Raw genomic sequence first — 26,359 nt, forward strand, 5'->3', positions numbered from 1 at the left:
GAAGATAATCCTTTTTCCACTATACACCTTAGCGCTCCGAATTTCCACTTGCAGTTTCTACAGAAAGAGGATTTCAGATCTACTCAATCAGAAGTAAGGTTCAACTATGTTAGTTGAATGCACAGAACAGAAAGAAGTTTCACAGAATGCTTCTGGGTAATTTTTATTTAAAGATATTCCTCTTTCCACTATACGCCCCTTAGCGCTCAGAATGTCCACTTGCAGTTTCCACAGAAAGAGTGTTTCAGAACTGCTCAATCAAAAGTGAGGTTCAACTCTGTGAGTTGAATGCACAGAACAGAAAGAAGTTTCACAGAATGCTTCTGTGTAGTTTTTATTTGAAGATATTCCTTTTTCCAATATTTGCCCCTTAGCGCTCTGAATGTCCACTTGCAGTTTCTACAGAAAGAGGGTTTCAGAACTGCTCAATCAAAAGTAAGATTCAACTCTGTGAGTTGAATGCACAGAACAGAAAGAAGTTTCACAGAATGCTTCTGTATAGTTATTTGATGACATAACTTTTTCCACTATAGGTTGCTTAGCAATCTCAATGTCCACTAGCAGTTTCTACAGAGAGAGTGTTTCAGAACCGCTCAATCAAAAGTCAGGTTCCACACTGTTAGTTGAATGCACAGATCAGAAAGAACTTTCGCAGAATGCTTCTGTGTAGTTTTTATTTGGAGATATTCCTTTTTCCTCCATAGGCCTCTTAGCACTCCGAATGTCCACTTGCACTTTCTACACAAAGGGTGTTTCAAAACTTCTCAATCAAAAGTACGTTTCACCTCTGTTAGTTGATTGCACAGATCATACTGAAGTTTCACAGAATGCTTCTGTGAAGTTTTTATTTGAAGATATTCCTTATTCCAATGTAGGCTACTTAGAGTTCCGAATGTCAACTTGCTGTTTCTACAGAAAGAGTGTTTCAGAACTGCTCAATCAAAAGTAAGGTTCAACTCCATTAGTTGAATGCACAGAACAGAAGGAAGTTTCACAGGATGCATCTCTGTAGTTTTTATTTGAAGATATGGCCCCTTAGCGCTCTGAATGTCCACTTGCAGTTTCTACAGAAAGAGTGTTTCAGAACTGCGTAACCAAAAGTAAGGCTCATCTCTGTTAGTTGAATTCACACAACTGAAAGAAGTCTCACAGAATGCTTCTGTGCAGTTTTTATATGAAGATATTTTTTTTTTCCACTATAGGCCCCTTAGCGCTGGTTATGTCCACTTTCCGTTTCTACAGAAAGAGTGTTTCAGAACTGCTCCATCAAAAGTAAGCTTGAACTCTGTTAGTTGAACGCACAGATCAGAAAGAAGTTTCACAAAATGCTTCTCTGTAGTTTTTATTTGAAGATATTACATTTTCCCACTACAGGCCACTTAGCGCTCCGAATGACCACTTGCACTTTCTGCAGGAAGAGTGATTGAGAACTGCTGAATCAAAAGTAAGGTTCAACTCTGTTAATTGAATGCACAGAACAGAAAGAAGTTTCACAGAATTATTCTGTGAAGTTTTTATTTGAAGATATTCGTTTTTCCACTATAGGCCCCTTAGAGCTCCCAATATCCACTTGCAGTTTCTACAGAAAGAGTGTTTCAGAACTGCTCAATCAAAAGTAAAGTTCTGCTCTGTTAGTTGAATGCACAGAAGAGAAAGAAATTTCACAGAATGCTTCTGTGTAGTTTTTATTTGAAGATATTCGTTTCTCCACTGTAGGCACTTTAGCGCTCCGATTGTCCACTTGCAGTTACTACAGAAAGAGTGTTTCAGAGCTGCTCAATCAAAAGTAAGGTTCAACTCTGTTACTTGAATGCACAGATCAGAAAGTAGTTTCACAGAATGCTTCTGTGTAGTTTTCCTTTGAAGATATTCGTTTTTCCACTCTAGGCCCCTTAGCGCTCCGAATGCCACAGCAGTTTCTGCAGAAAGAGTGTTTCAGAACTGGTCAATTAAAAGTAAGTTTCATCTCTGTCAATTGAAAGCACAGATCAGAAAGAAGCTTCCCAGAATGCTTCTGTGTAGTTTTTATTTGAAGATATACCTTTTTCCGTTATTGGCCCCTTGCGCTCGAAATGTCCACTTGCCGTTTCTACAGAAAGAGTGTTTAAGAACTTCTCAATCAAAAGTCGGGTTCAACTCTGTTAGTTGAATGCACACAACAGAAAGAAGGTTCACAGTATGCTTCTGTGTAGTTTTTATTTGAAGATATTCGTTTATCCCCTATAGGCCCCTTAGCGCTCTGAATGACCACTAGCAGTTTCTACAGAAAGAGTGTTTCAGAACTGCTGTATCAAAAGGAAGGTTCTACTCTGTTAGTTCAATGCACAGAACAGAAAGAAGTTCCAAAGATTGCTTCTTTGTAGTTTTTATTTGAAGATAATCCTTTTTCCACTATACACCTTAGCGCTCCGAATTTCCACTTGCAGTTTCTACAGAAAGAGGATTTCAGATCTACTCAATCAGAAGTAAGGTTCAACTATGTTAGTTGAATGCACAGAACAGAAAGAAGTTTCACAGAATGCTTCTGGGTAATTTTTATTTAAAGATATTCCTCTTGCCACTATACGCCCCTTAGCGCTCAGAATGTCCACTTGCAGTTTCCACAGAAAGAGTGTTTCAGAACTGCTCAATCAAAAGTGAGGTTCAACTCTGTGAGTTGAATGCACAGAACAGAAAGAAGTTTCACAGAATGCTTCTGTGTAGTTTTTATTTGAAGATATTCCTTTTTCCAATATTTGCCCCTTAGCGCTCTGAATGTCCACTTGCAGTTTCTACAGAAAGAGGGTTTCAGAACTGCTCAATCAAAAGTAAGATTCAACTCTGTGAGTTGAATGCACAGAACAGAAAGAAGTTTCACAGAATGCTTCTGTATAGTTATTTGATGACATAACTTTTTCCACTATAGGTTGCTTAGCAATCTCAATGTCCACTAGCAGTTTCTACAGAGAGAGTGTTTCAGAACCGCTCAATCAAAAGTCAGGTTCCACACTGTTAGTTGAATGCACAGATCAGAAAGAACTTTCGCAGAATGCTTCTGTGTAGTTTTTATTTGGAGATATTCCTTTTTCCTCCATAGGCCTCTTAGCACTCCGAATGTCCACTTGCACTTTCTACACAAAGGGTGTTTCAAAACTTCTCAATCAAAAGTACGTTTCACCTCTGTTAGTTGATTGCACAGATCATACTGAAGTTTCACAGAATGCTTCTGTGAAGTTTTTATTTGAAGATATTCCTTATTCCAATGTAGGCTACTTAGAGTTCCGAATGTCAACTTGCTGTTTCTACAGAAAGAGTGTTTCAGAACTGCTCAATCAAAAGTAAGGTTCAACTCCATTAGTTGAATGCACAGAACAGAAGGAAGTTTCACAGGATGCATCTCTGTAGTTTTTATTTGAAGATATTCTTTTTTCCGCTATAGGCCCCTTAGCGCTCTGAATGTCCACTTGCAGTTTCTACAGAAAGAGTGTTTCAGAACTGCGTAACCAAAAGTAAGGCTCATCTCTGTTAGTTGAATTCACACAACTGAAAGAAGTCTCACAGAATGCTTCTGTGCAGTTTTTATATGAAGATATTTTTTTTTTCCACTATAGGCCCCTTAGCGCTGGTTATGTCCACTTTCCGTTTCTACAGAAAGAGTGTTTCAGAACTGCTCCATCAAAAGTAAGCTTCAACTCTGTTAGTTGAATGCACAGATCAGAAAGAAGTTTCACAAAATGCTTCTCTGTAGTTTTTATTTGAAGATATTACATTTTCCCACTATAGGCCACTTAGCGCTCCGAATGACCACTTGCACTTTCTGCAGGAAGAGTGATTCAGAACTGCTGAATCAAAAGTAAGGTTCAACTCTGTTAATTGAATGCACAGAACAGAAAGAAGTTTCACAGAATTATTCTGTGAAGTTTTTATTTGAAGATATTCGTTTTTCCACTATAGGCCCCTTAGAGCTCCCAATATCCACTTGCAGTTTCTACAGAAAGAGTGTTTCAGAACTGCTCAATCAAAAGTAAAGTTCTGCTCTGTTAGTTGAATGCACAGAAGAGAAAGAAATTTCACAGAATGCTTCTGTGTAGTTTTTATTTGAAGATATTCGTTTCTCCACTGTAGGCACTTTAGCGCTCCGATTGTCCACTTGCAGTTACTACAGAAAGAGTGTTTCAGAGCTGCTCAATCAAAAGTAAGGTTCAACTCTGTTACTTGAATGCACAGATCAGAAAGTAGTTTCACAGAATGCTTCTGTGTAGTTTTCCTTTGAAGATATTCGTTTTTCCACTCTAGGCCCCTTAGCGCTCCGAATGCCACAGCAGTTTCTGCAGAAAGAGTGTTTCAGAACTGGTCAATTAAAAGTAAGTTTCATCTCTGTCAATTGAAAGCACAGATCAGAAAGAAGCTTCCCAGAATGCTTCTGTGTAGTTTCTATTTGAAGATATACCTTTTTCCGTTATTGGCCCCTTGCGCTCGAAATGTCCACTTGCCGTTTCTACAGAAAGAGTGTTTAAGAACTTCTCAATCAAAAGTCGGGTTCAACTCTGTTAGTTGAATGCACACAACAGAAAGAAGGTTCACAGTATGCTTCTGTGTAGTTTTTATTTGAAGATATTCGTTTATCCCCTATAGGCCCCTTAGCGCTCTGAATGACCACTAGCAGTTTCTACAGAAAGAGTGTTTCAGAACTGCTGTATCAAAAGGAAGGTTCTACTCTGTTAGTTCAATGCACAGAACAGAAAGAAGTTCCAAAGATTGCTTCTTTGTAGTTTTTATTTGAAGATAATCCTTTTTCCACTATACACCTTAGCGCTCCGAATTTCCACTTGCAGTTTCTACAGAAAGAGGATTTCAGATCTACTCAATCAGAAGTAAGGTTCAACTCTGTGAGTTGAATGCACAGAACAGAAAGAAGTTTCACAGAATGCTTCTGTGTAGTTTTTATTTGAAGATATTCCTTTTTCCAATATTTGCCCCTTAGCGCTCTGAATGTCCACTTGCAGTTTCTACAGAAAGAGGGTTTCAGAACTGCTCAATCAAAAGTAAGATTCAACTCTGTGAGTTGAATGCACAGAACAGAAAGAAGTTTCACAGAATGCTTCTGTATAGTTATTTGATGACATAACTTTTTCCACTATAGGTTGCTTAGCAATCTCAATGTCCACTAGCAGTTTCTACAGAGAGAGTGTTTCAGAACCGCTCAATCAAAAGTCAGGTTCCACACTGTTAGTTGAATGCACAGATCAGAAAGAACTTTCACAGAATGCTTCTGTGTAGTTTTTATTTGGAGATATTCCTTTTTCCTCCATAGGCCTCTTAGCACTCCGAATGTCCACTTGCACTTTCTACACAAAGGGTGTTTCAAAACTTCTCAATCAAAAGTACGTTTCACCTCTGTTAGTTGATTGCACAGATCATACTGAAGTTTCACAGAATGCTTCTGTGAAGTTTTTATTTGAAGATATTCCTTATTCCAATGTAGGCTACTTAGAGTTCCGAATGTCAACTTGCTGTTTCTACAGAAAGAGTGTTTCAGAACTGCTCAATCAAAAGTAAGGTTCAACTCCATTAGTTGAATGCACAGAACAGAAGGAAGTTTCACAGGATGCATCTCTGTAGTTTTTATTTGAAGATATTCTTTTTTCCGCTATAGGCCCCTTAGCGCTCTGAATGTCCACTTGCAGTTTCTACAGAAAGAGTGTTTCAGAACTGCGTAACCAAAAGTAAGGCTCATCTCTGTTAGTTGAATTCACACAACTGAAAGAAGTCTCACAGAATGCTTCTGTGCAGTTTTTATATGAAGATATTTTTTTTTTCCACTATAGGCCCCTTAGCGCTGGTTATGTCCACTTTCCGTTTCTACAGAAAGAGTGTTTCAGAACTGCTCCATCAAAAGTAAGCTTGAACTCTGTTAGTTGAACGCACAGATCAGAAAGAAGTTTCACAAAATGCTTCTCTGTAGTTTTTATTTGAAGATATTACATTTTCCCACTATAGGCCACTTAGCGCTCCGAATGACCACTTGCACTTTCTGCAGGAAGAGTGATTCAGAACTGCTGAATCAAAAGTAAGGTTCAACTCTGTTAATTGAATGCACAGAACAGAAAGAAGTTTCACAGAATTATTCTGTGAAGTTTTTATTTGAAGATATTCGTTTTTCCACTATAGGCCCCTTAGAGCTCCCAATATCCACTTGCAGTTTCTACAGAAAGAGTGTTTCAGAACTGCTCAATCAAAAGTAAAGTTCTGCTCTGTTAGTTGAATGCACAGAAGAGAAAGAAATTTCACAGAATGCTTCTGTGTAGTTTTTATTTGAAGATATTCGTTTCTCCACTGTAGGCACTTTAGCGCTCCGATTGTCCACTTGCAGTTACTACAGAAAGAGTGTTTCAGAGCTGCTCAATCAAAAGTAAGGTTCAACTCTGTTACTTGAATGCACAGATCAGAAAGTAGTTTCACAGAATGCTTCTGTGTAGTTTTCCTTTGAAGATATTCGTTTTTCCACTCTAGGCCCCTTAGCGCTCCGAATGCCACAGCAGTTTCTGCAGAAAGAGTGTTTCAGAACTGGTCAATTAAAAGTAAGTTTCATCTCTGTCAATTGAAAGCACAGATCAGAAAGAAGCTTCCCAGAATGCTTCTGTGTAGTTTTTATTTGAAGATATACCTTTTTCCGTTATTGGCCCCTTGCGCTCGAAATGTCCACTTGCCGTTTCTACAGAAAGAGTGTTTAAGAACTTCTCAATCAAAAGTCGGGTTCAACTCTGTTAGTTGAATGCACACAACAGAAAGAAGGTTCACAGTATGCTTCTGTGTAGTTTTTATTTGAAGATATTCGTTTATCCCCTATAGGCCCCTTAGCGCTCTGAATGACCACTAGCAGTTTCTACAGAAAGAGTGTTTCAGAACTGCTGTATCAAAAGGAAGGTTCTACTCTGTTAGTTCAATGCACAGAAGAGAAAGAAGTTCCAAAGATTGCTTCTTTGTAGTTTTTATTTGAAGATAATCCTTTTTCCACTATACACCTTAGCGCTCCGAATTTCCACTTGCAGTTTCTACAGAAAGAGGATTTCAGATCTACTCAATCAGAAGTAAGGTTCAACTATGTTAGTTGAATGCACAGAACAGAAAGAAGTTTCACAGAATGCTTCTGGGTAATTTTTATTTAAAGATATTCCTCTTTCCACTATACGCCCCTTAGCGCTCAGAATGTCCACTTGCAGTTTCCACAGAAAGAGTGTTTCAGAACTGCTCAATCAAAAGTGAGGTTCAACTCTGTGAGTTGAATGCACAGAACAGAAAGAAGTTTCACAGAATGCTTCTGTGTAGTTTTTATTTGAAGATATTCCTTTTTCCAATATTTGCCCCTTAGCGCTCTGAATGTCCACTTGCAGTTTCTACAGAAAGAGGGTTTCAGAACTGCTCAATCAAAAGTAAGATTCAACTCTGTGAGTTGAATGCACAGAACAGAAAGAAGTTTCACAGAATGCTTCTGTAGAGTTATTTGATGACATAACTTTTTCCACTATAGGTTGCTTAGCAATCTCAATGTCCACTAGCAGTTTCTACAGAGAGAGTGTTTCAGAACCGCTCAATCAAAAGTCAGGTTCCACACTGTTAGTTGAATGCACAGATCAGAAAGAACTTTCGCAGAATGCTTCTGTGTAGTTTTTATTTGGAGATATTCCTTTTTCCTCCATAGGCCTCTTAGCACTCCGAATGTCCACTTGCACTTTCTACACAAAGGGTGTTTCAAAACTTCTCAATCAAAAGTACGTTTCACCTCTGTTAGTTGATTGCACAGATCATACTGAAGTTTCACAGAATGCTTCTGTGAAGTTTTTATTTGAAGATATTCCTTATTCCAATGTAGGCTACTTAGAGTTCCGAATGTCAACTTGCTGTTTCTACAGAAAGAGTGTTTCAGAACTGCTCAATCAAAAGTAAGGTTCAACTCCATTAGTTGAATGCACAGAACAGAAGGAAGTTTCACAGGATGCATCTCTGTAGTTTTTATTTGAAGATATTCTTTTTTCCGCTATAGGCCCCTTAGCGCTCTGAATGTCCACTTGCAGTTTCTACAGAAAGAGTGTTTCAGAACTGCGTAACCAAAAGTAAGGCTCATCTCTGTTAGTTGAATTCACACAACTGAAAGAAGTCTCACAGAATGCTTCTGTGCAGTTTTTATATGAAGATATTTTTTTTTTCCACTATAGGCCCCTTAGCGCTGGTTATGTCCACTTTCCGTTTCTACAGAAAGAGTGTTTCAGAACTGCTCCATCAAAAGTAAGCTTGAACTCTGTTAGTTGAACGCACAGATCAGAAAGAAGTTTCACAAAATGCTTCTCTGTAGGTTTTATTTGAAGATATTACATTTTCCCACTATAGGCCACTTAGCGCTCCGAATGACCACTTGCACTTTCTGCAGGAAGAGTGATTGAGAACTGCTGAATCAAAAGTAAGGTTCAACTCTGTTAATTGAATGCACAGAACAGAAAGAAGTTTCACAGAATTATTCTGTGAAGTTTTTATTTGAAGATATTCGTTTTTCCACTATAGGCCCCTTAGAGCTCCCAATATCCACTTGCAGTTTCTACAGAAAGAGTGTTTCAGAACTGCTCAATCAAAAGTAAAGTTCTGCTCTGTTAGTTGAATGCACAGAAGAGAAAGAAATTTCACAGAATGCTTCTGTGTAGTTTTTATTTGAAGATATTCGTTTCTCCACTGTAGGCACTTTAGCGCTCCGATTGTCCACTTGCAGTTACTACAGAAAGAGTGTTTCAGAGCTGCTCAATCAAAAGTAAGGTTCAACTCTGTTACTTGAATGCACAGATCAGAAAGTAGTTTCACAGAATGCTTCTGTGTAGTTTTCCTTTGAAGATATTCGTTTTTCCACTCTAGGCCCCTTAGCGCTCCGAATGCCACAGCAGTTTCTGCAGAAAGAGTGTTTCAGAACTGGTCAATTAAAAGTAAGTTTCATCTCTGTCAATTGAAAGCACAGATCAGAAAGAAGCTTCATAGAATGCTTCTGTGTAGTTTTTATTTGAAGATATACCTTTTTCCGTTATTGGCCCCTTGCGCTCGAAATGTCCACTTGCCGTTTCTACAGAAAGAGTGTTTAAGAACTTCCCAATCAAACGTCGGGTTCAACTCTGTTAGTTGAATGCACACAACAGAAAGAAGGTTCACAGTATGCCTCTGTGTAGTTTTTATTTGAAGATATTCGTTTATCCCCTATAGGCCCCTTAGCGCTCTGAATGACCACTAGCAGTTTCTACAGAAAGAGTGTTTCAGAACTGCTGTATCAAAAGGAAGGTTCTACTCTGTTAGTTCAATGCACAGAACAGAAAGAAGTTCCAAAGATTGCTTCTTTGTAGTTTTTATTTGAAGATAATCCTTTTTCCACTATACACCTTAGCGCTCCGAATTTCCACTTGCAGTTTCTACAGAAAGAGGATTTCAGATCTACTCAATCAGAAGTAAGGTTCAACTATGTTAGTTGAATGCACAGAACAGAAAGAAGTTTCACAGAATGCTTCTGGGTAATTTTTATTTAAAGATATTCCTCTTTCCACTATACGCCCCTTAGCGCTCAGAATGTCCACTTGCAGTTTCCACAGAAAGAGTGTTTCAGAACTGCTCAATCAAAAGTGAGGTTCAACTCTGTGAGTTGAATGCACAGAACAGAAAGAAGTTTCACAGAATGCTTCTGTGTAGTTTTTATTTGAAGATATTCCTTTTTCCAATATTTGCCCCTTAGCGCTCTGAATGTCCACTTGCAGTTTCTACAGAAAGAGGGTTTCAGAACTGCTCAATCAAAAGTAAGATTCAACTCTGTGAGTTGAATGCACAGAACAGAAAGAAGTTTCACAGAATGCTTCTGTATAGTTATTTGATGACATAACTTTTTCCACTATAGGTTGCTTAGCAATCTCAATGTCCACTAGCAGTTTCTACAGAGAGAGTGTTTCAGAACCGCTCAATCAAAAGTCAGGTTCCACACTGTTAGTTGAATGCACAGATCAGAAAGAACTTTCGCAGAATGCTTCTGTGTAGTTTTTATTTGGAGATATTCCTTTTTCCTCCATAGGCCTCTTAGCACTCCGAATGTCCACTTGCACTTTCTACACAAAGGGTGTTTCAAAACTTCTCAATCAAAAGTACGTTTCACCTCTGTTAGTTGATTGCACAGATCATACTGAAGTTTCACAGAATGCTTCTGTGAAGTTTTTATTTGAAGATATTCCTTATTCCAATGTAGGCTACTTAGAGTTCCGAATGTCAACTTGCTGTTTCTACAGAAAGAGTGTTTCAGAACTGCTCAATCAAAAGTAAGGTTCAACTCCATTAGTTGAATGCACAGAACAGAAGGAAGTTTCACAGGATGCATCTCTGTAGTTTTTATTTGAAGATATGGCCCCTTAGCGCTCTGAATGTCCACTTGCAGTTTCTACAGAAAGAGTGTTTCAGAACTGCGTAACCAAAAGTAAGGCTCATCTCTGTTAGTTGAATTCACACAACTGAAAGAAGTCTCACAGAATGCTTCTGTGCAGTTTTTATATGAAGATATTTTTTTTTTCCACTATAGGCCCCTTAGCGCTGGTTATGTCCACTTTCCGTTTCTACAGAAAGAGTGTTTCAGAACTGCTCCATCAAAAGTAAGCTTGAACTCTGTTAGTTGAACGCACAGATCAGAAAGAAGTTTCACAAAATGCTTCTCTGTAGTTTTTATTTGAAGATATTACATTTTCCCACTACAGGCCACTTAGCGCTCCGAATGACCACTTGCACTTTCTGCAGGAAGAGTGATTGAGAACTGCTGAATCAAAAGTAAGGTTCAACTCTGTTAATTGAATGCACAGAACAGAAAGAAGTTTCACAGAATTATTCTGTGAAGTTTTTATTTGAAGATATTCGTTTTTCCACTATAGGCCCCTTAGAGCTCCCAATATCCACTTGCAGTTTCTACAGAAAGAGTGTTTCAGAACTGCTCAATCAAAAGTAAAGTTCTGCTCTGTTAGTTGAATGCACAGAAGAGAAAGAAATTTCACAGAATGCTTCTGTGTAGTTTTTATTTGAAGATATTCGTTTCTCCACTGTAGGCACTTTAGCGCTCCGATTGTCCACTTGCAGTTACTACAGAAAGAGTGTTTCAGAGCTGCTCAATCAAAAGTAAGGTTCAACTCTGTTACTTGAATGCACAGATCAGAAAGTAGTTTCACAGAATGCTTCTGTGTAGTTTTCCTTTGAAGATATTCGTTTTTCCACTCTAGGCCCCTTAGCGCTCCGAATGCCACAGCAGTTTCTGCAGAAAGAGTGTTTCAGAACTGGTCAATTAAAAGTAAGTTTCATCTCTGTCAATTGAAAGCACAGATCAGAAAGAAGCTTCCCAGAATGCTTCTGTGTAGTTTTTATTTGAAGATATACCTTTTTCCGTTATTGGCCCCTTGCGCTCGAAATGTCCACTTGCCGTTTCTACAGAAAGAGTGTTTAAGAACTTCTCAATCAAAAGTCGGGTTCAACTCTGTTAGTTGAATGCACACAACAGAAAGAAGGTTCACAGTATGCTTCTGTGTAGTTTTTATTTGAAGATATTCGTTTATCCCCTATAGGCCCCTTAGCGCTCTGAATGACCACTAGCAGTTTCTACAGAAAGAGTGTTTCAGAACTGCTGTATCAAAAGGAAGGTTCTACTCTGTTAGTTCAATGCACAGAACAGAAAGAAGTTCCAAAGATTGCTTCTTTGTAGTTTTTATTTGAAGATAATCCTTTTTCCACTATACACCTTAGCGCTCCGAATTTCCACTTGCAGTTTCTACAGAAAGAGGATTTCAGATCTACTCAATCAGAAGTAAGGTTCAACTATGTTAGTTGAATGCACAGAACAGAAAGAAGTTTCACAGAATGCTTCTGGGTAATTTTTATTTAAAGATATTCCTCTTGCCACTATACGCCCCTTAGCGCTCAGAATGTCCACTTGCAGTTTCCACAGAAAGAGTGTTTCAGAACTGCTCAATCAAAAGTGAGGTTCAACTCTGTGAGTTGAATGCACAGAACAGAAAGAAGTTTCACAGAATGCTTCTGTGTAGTTTTTATTTGAAGATATTCCTTTTTCCAATATTTGCCCCTTAGCGCTCTGAATGTCCACTTGCAGTTTCTACAGAAAGAGGGTTTCAGAACTGCTCAATCAAAAGTAAGATTCAACTCTGTGAGTTGAATGCACAGAACAGAAAGAAGTTTCACAGAATGCTTCTGTATAGTTATTTGATGACATAACTTTTTCCACTATAGGTTGCTTAGCAATCTCAATGTCCACTAGCAGTTTCTACAGAGAGAGTGTTTCAGAACCGCTCAATCAAAAGTCAGGTTCCACACTGTTAGTTGAATGCACAGATCAGAAAGAACTTTCGCAGAATGCTTCTGTGTAGTTTTTATTTGGAGATATTCCTTTTTCCTCCATAGGCCTCTTAGCACTCCGAATGTCCACTTGCACTTTCTACACAAAGGGTGTTTCAAAACTTCTCAATCAAAAGTACGTTTCACCTCTGTTAGTTGATTGCACAGATCATACTGAAGTTTCACAGAATGCTTCTGTGAAGTTTTTATTTGAAGATATTCCTTATTCCAATGTAGGCTACTTAGAGTTCCGAATGTCAACTTGCTGTTTCTACAGAAAGAGTGTTTCAGAACTGCTCAATCAAAAGTAAGGTTCAACTCCATTAGTTGAATGCACAGAACAGAAGGAAGTTTCACAGGATGCATCTCTGTAGTTTTTATTTGAAGATATTCTTTTTTCCGCTATAGGCCCCTTAGCGCTCTGAATGTCCACTTGCAGTTTCTACAGAAAGAGTGTTTCAGAACTGCGTAACCAAAAGTAAGGCTCATCTCTGTTAGTTGAATTCACACAACTGAAAGAAGTCTCACAGAATGCTTCTGTGCAGTTTTTATATGAAGATATTTTTTTTTTCCACTATAGGCCCCTTAGCGCTGGTTATGTCCACTTTCCGTTTCTACAGAAAGAGTGTTTCAGAACTGCTCCATCAAAAGTAAGCTTGAACTCTGTTAGTTGAACGCACAGATCAGAAAGAAGTTTCACAAAATGCTTCTCTGTAGTTTTTATTTGAAGATATTACATTTTCCCACTATAGGCCACTTAGCGCTCCGAATGACCACTTGCACTTTCTGCAGGAAGAGTGATTCAGAACTGCTGAATCAAAAGTAAGGTTCAACTCTGTTAATTGAATGCACAGAACAGAAAGAAGTTTCACAGAATTATTCTGTGAAGTTTTTATTTGAAGATATTCGTTTTTCCACTATAGGCCCCTTAGAGCTCCCAATATCCACTTGCAGTTTCTACAGAAAGAGTGTTTCAGAACTGCTCAATCAAAAGTAAAGTTCTGCTCTGTTAGTTGAATGCACAGAAGAGAAAGAAATTTCACAGAATGCTTCTGTGTAGTTTTTATTTGAAGATATTCGTTTCTCCACTGTAGGCACTTTAGCGCTCCGATTGTCCACTTGCAGTTACTACAGAAAGAGTGTTTCAGAGCTGCTCAATCAAAAGTAAGGTTCAACTCTGTTACTTGAATGCACAGATCAGAAAGTAGTTTCACAGAATGCTTCTGTGTAGTTTTCCTTTGAAGATATTCGTTTTTCCACTCTAGGCCCCTTAGCGCTCCGAATGCCACAGCAGTTTCTGCAGAAAGAGTGTTTCAGAACTGGTCAATTAAAAGTAAGTTTCATCTCTGTCAATTGAAAGCACAGATCAGAAAGAAGCTTCCCAGAATGCTTCTGTGTAGTTTCTATTTGAAGATATACCTTTTTCCGTTATTGGCCCCTTGCGCTCGAAATGTCCACTTGCCGTTTCTACAGAAAGAGTGTTTAAGAACTTCTCAATCAAAAGTCGGGTTCAACTCTGTTAGTTGAATGCACACAACAGAAAGAAGGTTCACAGTATGCTTCTGTGTAGTTTTTATTTGAAGATATTCGTTTATCCCCTATAGGCCCCTTAGCGCTCTGAATGACCACTAGCAGTTTCTACAGAAAGAGTGTTTCAGAACTGCTGTATCAAAAGGAAGGTTCTACTCTGTTAGTTCAATGCACAGAAGAGAAAGAAGTTCCAAAGATTGCTTCTTTGTAGTTTTTATTTGAAGATAATCCTTTTTCCACTATACACCTTAGCGCTCCGAATTTCCACTTGCAGTTTCTACAGAAAGAGGATTTCAGATCTACTCAATCAGAAGTAAGGTTCAACTCTGTGAGTTGAATGCACAGAACAGAAAGAAGTTTCACAGAATGCTTCTGTGTAGTTTTTATTTGAAGATATTCCTTTTTCCAATATTTGCCCCTTAGCGCTCTGAATGTCCACTTGCAGTTTCTACAGAAAGAGGGTTTCAGAACTGCTCAATCAAAAGTAAGATTCAACTCTGTGAGTTGAATGCACAGAACAGAAAGAAGTTTCACAGAATGCTTCTGTATAGTTATTTGATGACATAACTTTTTCCACTATAGGTTGCTTAGCAATCTCAATGTCCACTAGCAGTTTCTACAGAGAGAGTGTTTCAGAACCGCTCAATCAAAAGTCAGGTTCCACACTGTTAGTTGAATGCACAGATCAGAAAGAACTTTCACAGAATGCTTCTGTGTAGTTTTTATTTGGAGATATTCCTTTTTCCTCCATAGGCCTCTTAGCACTCCGAATGTCCACTTGCACTTTCTACACAAAGGGTGTTTCAAAACTTCTCAATCAAAAGTACGTTTCACCTCTGTTAGTTGATTGCACAGATCATACTGAAGTTTCACAGAATGCTTCTGTGAAGTTTTTATTTGAAGATATTCCTTATTCCAATGTAGGCTACTTAGAGTTCCGAATGTCAACTTGCTGTTTCTACAGAAAGAGTGTTTCAGAACTGCTCAATCAAAAGTAAGGTTCAACTCCATTAGTTGAATGCACAGAACAGAAGGAAGTTTCACAGGATGCATCTCTGTAGTTTTTATTTGAAGATATTCTTTTTTCCGCTATAGGCCCCTTAGCGCTCTGAATGTCCACTTGCAGTTTCTACAGAAAGAGTGTTTCAGAACTGCGTAACCAAAAGTAAGGCTCATCTCTGTTAGTTGAATTCACACAACTGAAAGAAGTCTCACAGAATGCTTCTGTGCAGTTTTTATATGAAGATATTTTTTTTTTCCACTATAGGCCCCTTAGCGCTGGTTATGTCCACTTTCCGTTTCTACAGAAAGAGTGTTTCAGAACTGCTCCATCAAAAGTAAGCTTGAACTCTGTTAGTTGAACGCACAGATCAGAAAGAAGTTTCACAAAATGCTTCTCTGTAGTTTTTATTTGAAGATATTACATTTTCCCACTATAGGCCACTTAGCGCTCCGAATGACCACTTGCACTTTCTGCAGGAAGAGTGATTCAGAACTGCTGAATCAAAAGTAAGGTTCAACTCTGTTAATTGAATGCACAGAACAGAAAGAAGTTTCACAGAATTATTCTGTGAAGTTTTTATTTGAAGATATTCGTTTTTCCACTATAGGCCCCTTAGAGCTCCCAATATCCACTTGCAGTTTCTACAGAAAGAGTGTTTCAGAACTGCTCAATCAAAAGTAAAGTTCTGCTCTGTTAGTTGAATGCACAGAAGAGAAAGAAATTTCACAGAATGCTTCTGTGTAGTTTTTATTTGAAGATATTCGTTTCTCCACTGTAGGCACTTTAGCGCTCCGATTGTCCACTTGCAGTTACTACAGAAAGAGTGTTTCAGAGCTGCTCAATCAAAAGTAAGGTTCAACTCTGTTACTTGAATGCACAGATCAGAAAGTAGTTTCACAGAATGCTTCTGTGTAGTTTTCCTTTGAAGATATTCGTTTTTCCACTCTAGGCCCCTTAGCGCTCCGAATGCCACAGCAGTTTCTGCAGAAAGAGTGTTTCAGAACTGGTCAATTAAAAGTAAGTTTCATCTCTGTCAATTGAAAGCACAGATCAGAAAGAAGCTTCCCAGAATGCTTCTGTGTAGTTTTTATTTGAAGATATACCTTTTTCCGTTATTGGCCCCTTGCGCTCGAAATGTCCACTTGCCGTTTCTACAGAAAGAGTGTTTAAGAACTTCTCAATCAAAAGTCGGGTTCAACTCTGTTAGTTGAATGCACACAACAGAAAGAAGGTTCACAGTATGCTTCTGTGTAGTTTTTATTTGAAGATATTCGTTTATCCCCTATAGGCCCCTTAGCGCTCTGAATGACCACTAGCAGTTTCTACAGAAAGAGTGTTTCAGAACTGCTGTATCAAAAGGAAGGTTCTACTCTGTTAGTTCAATGCACAGAAGAGAAAGAAGTTCCAAAGATTGCTTCTTTGTAGTTTTTATTTGAAGATAATCCTTTTTCCACTATACACCTTAGCGCTCCGAATTTCCACTTGCAGTTTCTACAGAAAGAGGATTTCAGATCTACTCAATCAGAAGTAAGGTTCAACTATGTTAGTTGAATGCACAGAACAGAAAGAAGTTTCACAGAATGCTTCTGGGTAATTTTTATTTAAAGATATTCCTCTTTCCACTATACGCCCCTTAGCGCTCAGAATGTCCACTTGCAGTTTCCACAGAAAGAGTGTTTCAGAACTGCTCAATCAAAAGTGAGGTTCAACTCTGTGAGTTGAATGCACAGAACAGAAAGAAGTTTCACAGAATGCTTCTGTGTAGTTTTTATTTGAAGATATTCCTTTTTCCAATATTTGCCCCTTAGCGCTCTGAATGTCCACTTGCAGTTTCTACAGAAAGAGGGTTTCAGAACTGCTCAATCAAAAGTAAGATTCAACTCTGTGAGTTGAATGCACAGAACAGAAAGAAGTTTCACAGAATGCTTCTGTATAGTTATTTGATGACATAACTTTTTCCACTATAGGTTGCTTAGCAATCTCAATGTCCACTAGCAGTTTCTACAGAGAGAGTGTTTCAGAACCGCTCAATCAAAAGTCAGGTTCCACACTGTTAGTTGAATGCACAGATCAGAAAGAACTTTCGCAGAATGCTTCTGTGTAGTTTTTATTTGGAGATATTCCTTTTTCCTCCATAGGCCTCTTAGCACTCCGAATGTCCACTTGCACTTTCTACACAAAGGGTGTTTCAAAACTTCTCAATCAAAAGTACGTTTCACCTCTGTTAGTTGATTGCACAGATCATACTGAAGTTTCACAGAATGCTTCTGTGAAGTTTTTATTTGAAGATATTCCTTATTCCAATGTAGGCTACTTAGAGTTCCGAATGTCAACTTGCTGTTTCTACAGAAAGAGTGTTTCAGAACTGCTCAATCAAAAGTAAGGTTCAACTCCATTAGTTGAATGCACAGAACAGAAGGAAGTTTCACAGGATGCATCTCTGTAGTTTTTATTTGAAGATATTCTTTTTTCCGCTATAGGCCCCTTAGCGCTCTGAATGTCCACTTGCAGTTTCTACAGAAAGAGTGTTTCAGAACTGCGTAACCAAAAGTAAGGCTCATCTCTGTTAGTTGAATTCACACAACTGAAAGAAGTCTCACAGAATGCTTCTGTGCAGTTTTTATATGAAGATATTTTTTTTTTCCACTATAGGCCCCTTAGCGCTGGTTATGTCCACTTTCCGTTTCTACAGAAAGAGTGTTTCAGAACTGCTCCATCAAAAGTAAGCTTGAACTCTGTTAGTTGAACGCACAGATCAGAAAGAAGTTTCACAAAATGCTTCTCTGTAGTTTTTATTTGAAGATATTACATTTTCCCACTATAGGCCACTTAGCGCTCCGAATGACCACTTGCACTTTCTGCAGGAAGAGTGATTCAGAACTGCTGAATCAAAAGTAAGGTTCAACTCTGTTAATTGAATGCACAGAACAGAAAGAAGTTTCACAGAATTATTCTGTGAAGTTTTTATTTGAAGATATTCGTTTTTCCACTATAGGCCCCTTAGAGCTCCCAATATCCACTTGCAGTTTCTACAGAAAGAGTGTTTCAGAACTGCTCAATCAAAAGTAAAGTTCTGCTCTGTTAGTTGAATGCACAGAAGAGAAAGAAATTTCACAGAATGCTTCTGTGTAGTTTTTATTTGAAGATATTCGTTTCTCCACTGTAGGCACTTTAGCGCTCCGATTGTCCACTTGCAGTTACTACAGAAAGAGTGTTTCAGAGCTGCTCAATCAAAAGTAAGGTTCAACTCTGTTACTTGAATGCACAGATCAGAAAGTAGTTTCACAGAATGCTTCTGTGTAGTTTTCCTTTGAAGATATTCGTTTTTCCACTCTAGGCCCCTTAGCGCTCCGAATGCCACAGCAGTTTCTGCAGAAAGAGTGTTTCAGAACTGGTCAATTAAAAGTAAGTTTCATCTCTGTCAATTGAAAGCACAGATCAGAAAGAAGCTTCATAGAATGCTTCTGTGTAGTTTTTATTTGAAGATATACCTTTTTCCGTTATTGGCCCCTTGCGCTCGAAATGTCCACTTGCCGTTTCTACAGAAAGAGTGTTTAAGAACTTCTCAATCAAAAGTCGGGTTCAACTCTGTTAGTTGAATGCACACAACAGAAAGAAGGTTCACAGTATGCCTCTGTGTAGTTTTTATTTGAAGATATTCGTTTATCCCCTATAGGCCCCTTAGCGCTCTGAATGACCACTAGCAGTTTCTACAGAAAGAGTGTTTCAGAACTGCTGTATCAAAAGGAAGGTTCTACTCTGTTAGTTCAATGCACAGAAGAGAAAGAAGTTCCAAAGATTGCTTCTTTGTAGTTTTTATTTGAAGATAATCCTTTTTCCACTATACACCTTAGCGCTCCGAATTTCCACTTGCAGTTTCTACAGAAAGAGGATTTCAGATCTACTCAATCAGAAGTAAGGTTCAACTATGTTAGTTGAATGCACAGAACAGAAAGAAGTTTCACAGAATGCTTCTGGGTAATTTTTATTTAAAGATATTCCTCTTTCCACTATACGCCCCTTAGCGCTCAGAATGTCCACTTGCAGTTTCCACAGAAAGAGTGTTTCAGAACTGCTCAATCAAAAGTGAGGTTCAACTCTGTGAGTTGAATGCACAGAACAGAAAGAAGTTTCACAGAATGCTTCTGTGTAGTTTTTATTTGAAGATATTCCTTTTTCCAATATTTGCCCCTTAGCGCTCTGAATGTCCACTTGCAGTTTCTACAGAAAGAGGGTTTCAGAACTGCTCAATCAAAAGTAAGATTCAACTCTGTGAGTTGAATGCACAGAACAGAAAGAAGTTTCACAGAATGCTTCTGTATAGTTATTTGATGACATAACTTTTTCCACTATAGGTTGCTTAGCAATCTCAATGTCCACTAGCAGTTTCTACAGAGAGAGTGTTTCAGAACCGCTCAATCAAAAGTCAGGTTCCACACTGTTAGTTGAATGCACAGATCAGAAAGAACTTTCGCAGAATGCTTCTGTGTAGTTTTTATTTGGAGATATTCCTTTTTCCTCCATAGGCCTCTTAGCACTCCGAATGTCCACTTGCACTTTCTACACAAAGGGTGTTTCAAAACTTCTCAATCAAAAGTACGTTTCACCTCTGTTAGTTGATTGCACAGATCATACTGAAGTTTCACAGAATGCTTCTGTGAAGTTTTTATTTGAAGATATTCCTTATTCCAATGTAGGCTACTTAGAGTTCCGAATGTCAACTTGCTGTTTCTACAGAAAGAGTGTTTCAGAACTGCTCAATCAAAAGTAAGGTTCAACTCCATTAGTTGAATGCACAGAACAGAAGGAAGTTTCACAGGATGCATCTCTGTAGTTTTTATTTGAAGATATTCTTTTTTCCGCTATAGGCCCCTTAGCGCTCTGAATGTCCACTTGCAGTTTCTACAGAAAGAGTGTTTCAGAACTGCGTAACCAAAAGTAAGGCTCATCTCTGTTAGTTGAATTCACACAACTGAAAGAAGTCTCACAGAATGCTTCTGTGCAGTTTTTATATGAAGATATTTTTTTTTTCCACTATAGGCCCCTTAGCGCTGGTTATGTCCACTTTCCGTTTCTACAGAAAGAGTGTTTCAGAACTGCTCCATCAAAAGTAAGCTTGAACTCTGTTAGTTGAACGCACAGATCAGAAAGAAGTTTCACAAAATGCTTCTCTGTAGGTTTTATTTGAAGATATTACATTTTCCCACTATAGGCCACTTAGCGCTCCGAATGACCACTTGCACTTTCTGCAGGAAGAGTGATTCAGAACTGCTGAATCAAAAGTAAGGTTCAACTCTGTTAATTGAATGCACAGAACAGAAAGAAGTTTCACAGAATTATTCTGTGAAGTTTTTATTTGAAGATATTCGTTTTTCCACTATAGGCCCCTTAGAGCTCCCAATATCCACTTGCAGTTTCTACAGAAAGAGTGTTTCAGAACTGCTCAATCAAAAGTAAAGTTCTGCTCTGTTAGTTGAATGCACAGAACAGAAAGAAATTTCACAGAATGCTTCTGTGTAGTTTTTATTTGAAGATATTCGTTTCTCCACTGTAGGCACTTTAGCGCTCCGATTGTCCACTTGCAGTTACTACAGAAAGAGTGTTTCAGAGCTGCTCAATCAAAAGTAAGGTTCAACTCTGTTACTTGAATGCACAGATCAGAAAGTAGTTTCACAGAATGCTTCTGTGTAGTTTTCCTTTGAAGATATTCGTTTTTCCACTCTAGGCCCCTTAGCGCTCCGAATGCCACAGCAGTTTCTGCAGAAAGAGTGTTTCAGAACTGGTCAATTAAAAGTAAGTTTCATCTCTGTCAATTGAAAGCACAGATCAGAAAGAAGCTTCCCAGAATGCTTCTGTGTAGTTTCTATTTGAAGATATACCTTTTTCCGTTATTGGCCCCTTGCGCTCGAAATGTCCACTTGCCGTTTCTACAGAAAGAGTGTTTAAGAACTTCTCAATCAAAAGTCGGGTTCAACTCTGTTAGTTGAATGCACACAACAGAAAGAAGGTTCACAGTATGCTTCTGTGTAGTTTTTATTTGAAGATATTCGTTTATCCCCTATAGGCCCCTTAGCGCTCTGAATGACCACTAGCAGTTTCTACAGAAAGAGTGTTTCAGAACTGCTGTATCAAAAGGAAGGTTCTACTCTGTTAGTTCAATGCACAGAACAGAAAGAAGTTCCAAAGATTGCTTCTTTGTAGTTTTTATTTGAAGATAATCCTTTTTCCACTATACACCTTAGCGCTCCGAATTTCCACTTGCAGTTTCTACAGAAAGAGGATTTCAGATCTACTCAACCAGAAGTAGGGTTCAACTATGTTAGTTGAATGCACAGAACAGAAAGAAGTTTCACAGAATGCTTCTGGGTAATTTTTATTTAAAGATATTCCTCTTTCCACTATACGCCCCTTAGCGCTCAGAATGTCCACTTGCAGTTTCCACAGAAAGAGTGTTTCAGAACTGCTCAATCAAAAGTGAGGTTCAACTCTGTGAGTTGAATGCACAGAACAGAAAGAAGTTTCACAGAATGCTTCTGTGTAGTTTTTATTTGAAGATATTCCTTTTTCCAATATTTGCCCCTTAGCGCTCTGAATGTCCACTTGCAGTTTCTACAGAAAGAGGGTTTCAGAACTGCTCAATCAAAAGTAAGATTCAACTCTGTGAGTTGAATGCACAGAACAGAAAGAAGTTTCACAGAATGCTTCTGTATAGTTATTTGATGACATAACTTTTTCCACTATAGGTTGCTTAGCAATCTCAATGTCCACTAGCAGTTTCTACAGAGAGAGTGTTTCAGAACCGCTCAATCAAAAGTCAGGTTCCACACTGTTAGTTGAATGCACAGATCAGAAAGAACTTTCGCAGAATGCTTCTGTGTAGTTTTTATTTGGATATATTCCTTTTTCCTCCATAGGCCTCTTAGCACTCCGAATGTCCACTTGCACTTTCTACACAAAGGGTGTTTCAAAACTTCTCAATCAAAAGTACGTTTCACCTCTGTTAGTTGATTGCACAGATCATACTGAAGTTTCACAGAATGCTTCTGTGAAGTTTTTATTTGAAGATATTCCTTATTCCAATGTAGGCTACTTAGAGTTCCGAATGTCAACTTGCTGTTTCTACAGAAAGAGTGTTTCAGAACTGCTCAATCAAAAGTAAGGTTCAACTCCATTAGTTGAATGCACAGAACAGAAGGAAGTTTCACAGGATGCATCTCTGTAGTTTTTATTTGAAGATATTCTTTTTTCCGCTATAGGCCCCTTAGCGCTCTGAATGTCCACTTGCAGTTTCTACAGAAAGAGTGTTTCAGAACTGCGTAACCAAAAGTAAGGCTCATCTCTGTTAGTTGAATTCACACAACTGAAAGAAGTCTCACAGAATGCTTCTGTGCAGTTTTTATATGAAGATATTTTTTTTTTCCACTATAGGCCCCTTAGCGCTGGTTATGTCCACTTTCCGTTTCTACAGAAAGAGTGTTTCAGAACTGCTCCATCAAAAGTAAGCTTGAACTCTGTTAGTTGAACGCACAGATCAGAAAGAAGTTTCACAAAATGCTTCTCTGTAGGTTTTATTTGAAGATATTACATTTTCCCACTATAGGCCACTTAGCGCTCCGAATGACCACTTGCACTTTCTGCAGGAAGAGTGATTGAGAACTGCTGAATCAAAAGTAAGGTTCAACTCTGTTAATTGAATGCACAGAACAGAAAGAAGTTTCACAGAATTATTCTGTGAAGTTTTTATTTGAAGATATTCGTTTTTCCACTATAGGCCCCTTAGAGCTCCCAATATCCACTTGCAGTTTCTACAGAAAGAGTGTTTCAGAACTGCTCAATCAAAAGTAAAGTTCTGCTCTGTTAGTTGAATGCACAGAAGAGAAAGAAATTTCACAGAATGCTTCTGTGTAGTTTTTATTTGAAGATATTCGTTTCTCCACTGTAGGCACTTTAGCGCTCCGATTGTCCACTTGCAGTTACTACAGAAAGAGTGTTTCAGAGCTGCTCAATCAAAAGTAAGGTTCAACTCTGTTACTTGAATGCACAGATCAGAAAGTAGTTTCACAGAATGCTTCTGTGTAGTTTTCCTTTGAAGATATTCGTTTTTCCACTCTAGGCCCCTTAGCGCTCCGAATGCCACAGCAGTTTCTGCAGAAAGAGTGTTTCAGAACTGGTCAATTAAAAGTAAGTTTCATCTCTGTCAATTGAAAGCACAGATCAGAAAGAAGCTTCCCAGAATGCTTCTGTGTAGTTTCTATTTGAAGATATACCTTTTTCCGTTATTGGCCCCTTGCGCTCGAAATGTCCACTTGCTGTTTCTACAGAAAGAGTGTTTAAGAACTTCTCAATCAAAAGTCAGGTTCAACTCTGTTAGTTGAATGCACACAACAGAAAGAAGGTTCACAGTATGCTTCTGTGTAGTTTTTATTTGAAGATATTCGTTTATCCCCTATAGGCCCCTTAGCGCTCTGAATGACCACTAGCAGTTTCTACAGAAAGAGTGTTTCAGAACTGCTGTATCAAAAGGAAGGTTCTACTCTGTTAGTTCAATGCACAGAACAGAAAGAAGTTCCAAAGATTGCTTCTTTGTAGTTTTTATTTGAAGATAATCCTTTTTCCACTATACACCTTAGCGCTCCGAATTTCCACTTGCAGTTTCTACAGAAAGAGGATTTCAGATCTACTCAACCAGAAGTAGGGTTCAACTATGTTAGTTGAATGCACAGAACAGAAAGAAGTTTCACAGAATGCTTCTGGGTAATTTTTATTTAAAGATATTCCTCTTTCCACTATACGCCCCTTAGCGCTCAGAATGTCCACTTGCAGTTTCCACAGAAAGAGTGTTTCAGAACTGCTCAATCAAAAGTGAGGTTCAACTCTGTGAGTTGAATGCACAGAACAGAAAGAAGTTTCACAGAATGCTTCTGTGTAGTTTTTATTTGAAGATATTCCTTTTTCCAATATTTGCCCCTTAGCGCTCTGAATGTCCACTTGCAGTTTCTACAGAAAGAGGGTTTCAGAACTGCTCAATCAAAAGTAAGATTCAACTCTGTGAGTTGAATGCACAGAACAGAAAGAAGTTTCACAGAATGCTTCTGTATAGTTATTTGATGACATAACTTTTTCCACTATAGGTTGCTTAGCAATCTCAATGTCCACTAGCAGTTTCTACAGAGAGAGTGTTTCAGAACCGCTCAATCAAAAGTCAGGTTCCACACTGTTAGTTGAATGCACAGATCAGAAAGAACTTTCGCAGAATGCTTCTGTGTAGTTTTTATTTGGAGATATTCCTTTTTCCTCTATAGGCCTCTTAGCACTCCGAATGTCCACTTGCACTTTCTACACAAAGGGTGTTTCAAAACTTCTCAATCAAAAGTACGTTTCACCTCTGTTAGTTGATTGCACAGATCATACTGAAGTTTCACAGAATGCTTCTGTGAAGTTTTTATTTGAAGATATTCCTTATTCCAATGTAGGCTACTTAGAGTTCCGAATGTCAACTTGCTGTTTCTACAGAAAGAGTGTTTCAGAACTGCTCAATCAAAAGTAAGGTTCAACTCCATTAGTTGAATGCACAGAACAGAAGGAAGTTTCACAGGATGCATCTCTGTAGTTTTTATTTGAAGATATTCTTTTTTCCGCTATAGGCCCCTTAGCGCTCTGAATGTCCACTTGCAGTTTCTACAGAAAGAGTGTTTCAGAACTGCGTAACCAAAAGTAAGGCTCATCTCTGTTAGTTGAATTCACACAACTGAAAGAAGTCTCACAGAATGCTTCTGTGCAGTTTTTATATGAAGATATTTTTTTTTTCCACTATAGGCCCCTTAGCGCTGGTTATGTCCACTTTCCGTTTCTACAGAAAGAGTGTTTCAGAACTGCTCCATCAAAAGTAAGCTTGAACTCTGTTAGTTGAACGCACAGATCAGAAAGAAGTTTCACAAAATGCTTCTCTGTAGTTTTTATTTGAAGATATTACATTTTCCCACTATAGGCCACTTAGCGCTCCGAATGACCACTTGCACTTTCTGCAGGAAGAGTGATTCAGAACTGCTGAATCAAAAGTAAGGTTCAACTCTGTTAATTGAATGCACAGAACAAAAAGAAGTTTCACAGAATTATTCTGTGAAGTTTTTATTTGAAGATATTCGTTTTTCCACTATAGGCCCCTTAGAGCTCCCAATATCCACTTGCAGTTTCTACAGAAAGAGTGTTTCAGAACTGCTCAATCAAAATTAAAGTTCTGCTCTGTTAGTTGAATGCACAGAACAGAAAGAAATTTCACAGAATGCTTCTGTGTAGTTTTTATTTGAAGATATTCGTTTCTCCACTGTAGGCACTTTAGCGCTCCGATTGTCCACTTGCAGTTACTACAGAAAGAGTGTTTCAGAGCTGCTCAATCAAAAGTAAGGTTCAACTCTGTTACTTGAATGCACAGATCAGAAAGTAGTTTCACAGAATGCTTCTGTGTAGTTTTCCTTTGAAGATATTCGTTTTTCCACTCTAGGCCCCTTAGCGCTCCGAATGCCACAGCAGTTTCTGCAGAAAGAGTGTTTCAGAACTGGTCAATTAAAAGTAAGTTTCATCTCTGTCAATTGAAAGCACAGATCAGAAAGAAGCTTCCCAGAATGCTTCTGTGTAGTTTCTATTTGAAGATATACCTTTTTCCGTTATTGGCCCCTTGCGCTCGAAATGTCCACTTGCCGTTTCTACAGAAAGAGTGTTTAAGAACTTCTCAATCAAAAGTCAGGTTCAACTCTGTTAGTTGAATGCACACAACAGAAAGAAGGTTCACAGTATGCTTCTGTGTAGTTTTTATTTGAAGATATTCGTTTATCCCCTATAGGCCCCTTAGCGCTCTGAATGACCACTAGCAGTTTCTACAGAAAGAGTGTTTCAGAACTGCTGTATCAAAAGGAAGGTTCTACTCTGTTAGTTCAATGCACAGAAGAGAAAGAAGTTCCAAAGATTGCTTCTTTGTAGTTTTTATTTGAAGATAATCCTTTTTCCACTATACACCTTAGCGCTCCGAATTTCCACTTGCAGTTTCTACAGAAAGAGGATTTCAGATCTACTCAACCAGAAGTAGGGTTCAACTATGTTAGTTGAATGCACAGAACAGAAAGAAGTTTCACAGAATGCTTCTGGGTAATTTTTATTTAAAGATATTCCTCTTTCCACTATACGCCCCTTAGCGCTCAGAATGTCCACTTGCAGTTTCCACAGAAAGAGTGTTTCAGAACTGCTCAATCAAAAGTGAGGTTCAACTCTGTGAGTTGAATGCACAGAACAGAAAGAAGTTTCACAGAATGCTTCTGTGTAGTTTTTATTTGAAGATATTCCTTTTTCCAATATTTGCCCCTTAGCGCTCTGAATGTCCACTTGCAGTTTCTACAGAAAGAGGGTTTCAGAACTGCTCAATCAAAAGTAAGATTCAACTCTGTGAGTTGAATGCAC

This window comes from Symphalangus syndactylus, chromosome 15 (assembly GCF_028878055.3).
Source record: "Symphalangus syndactylus isolate Jambi chromosome 15, NHGRI_mSymSyn1-v2.1_pri, whole genome shotgun sequence".
NCBI lineage: Eukaryota > Metazoa > Chordata > Mammalia > Primates > Hylobatidae > Symphalangus > Symphalangus syndactylus.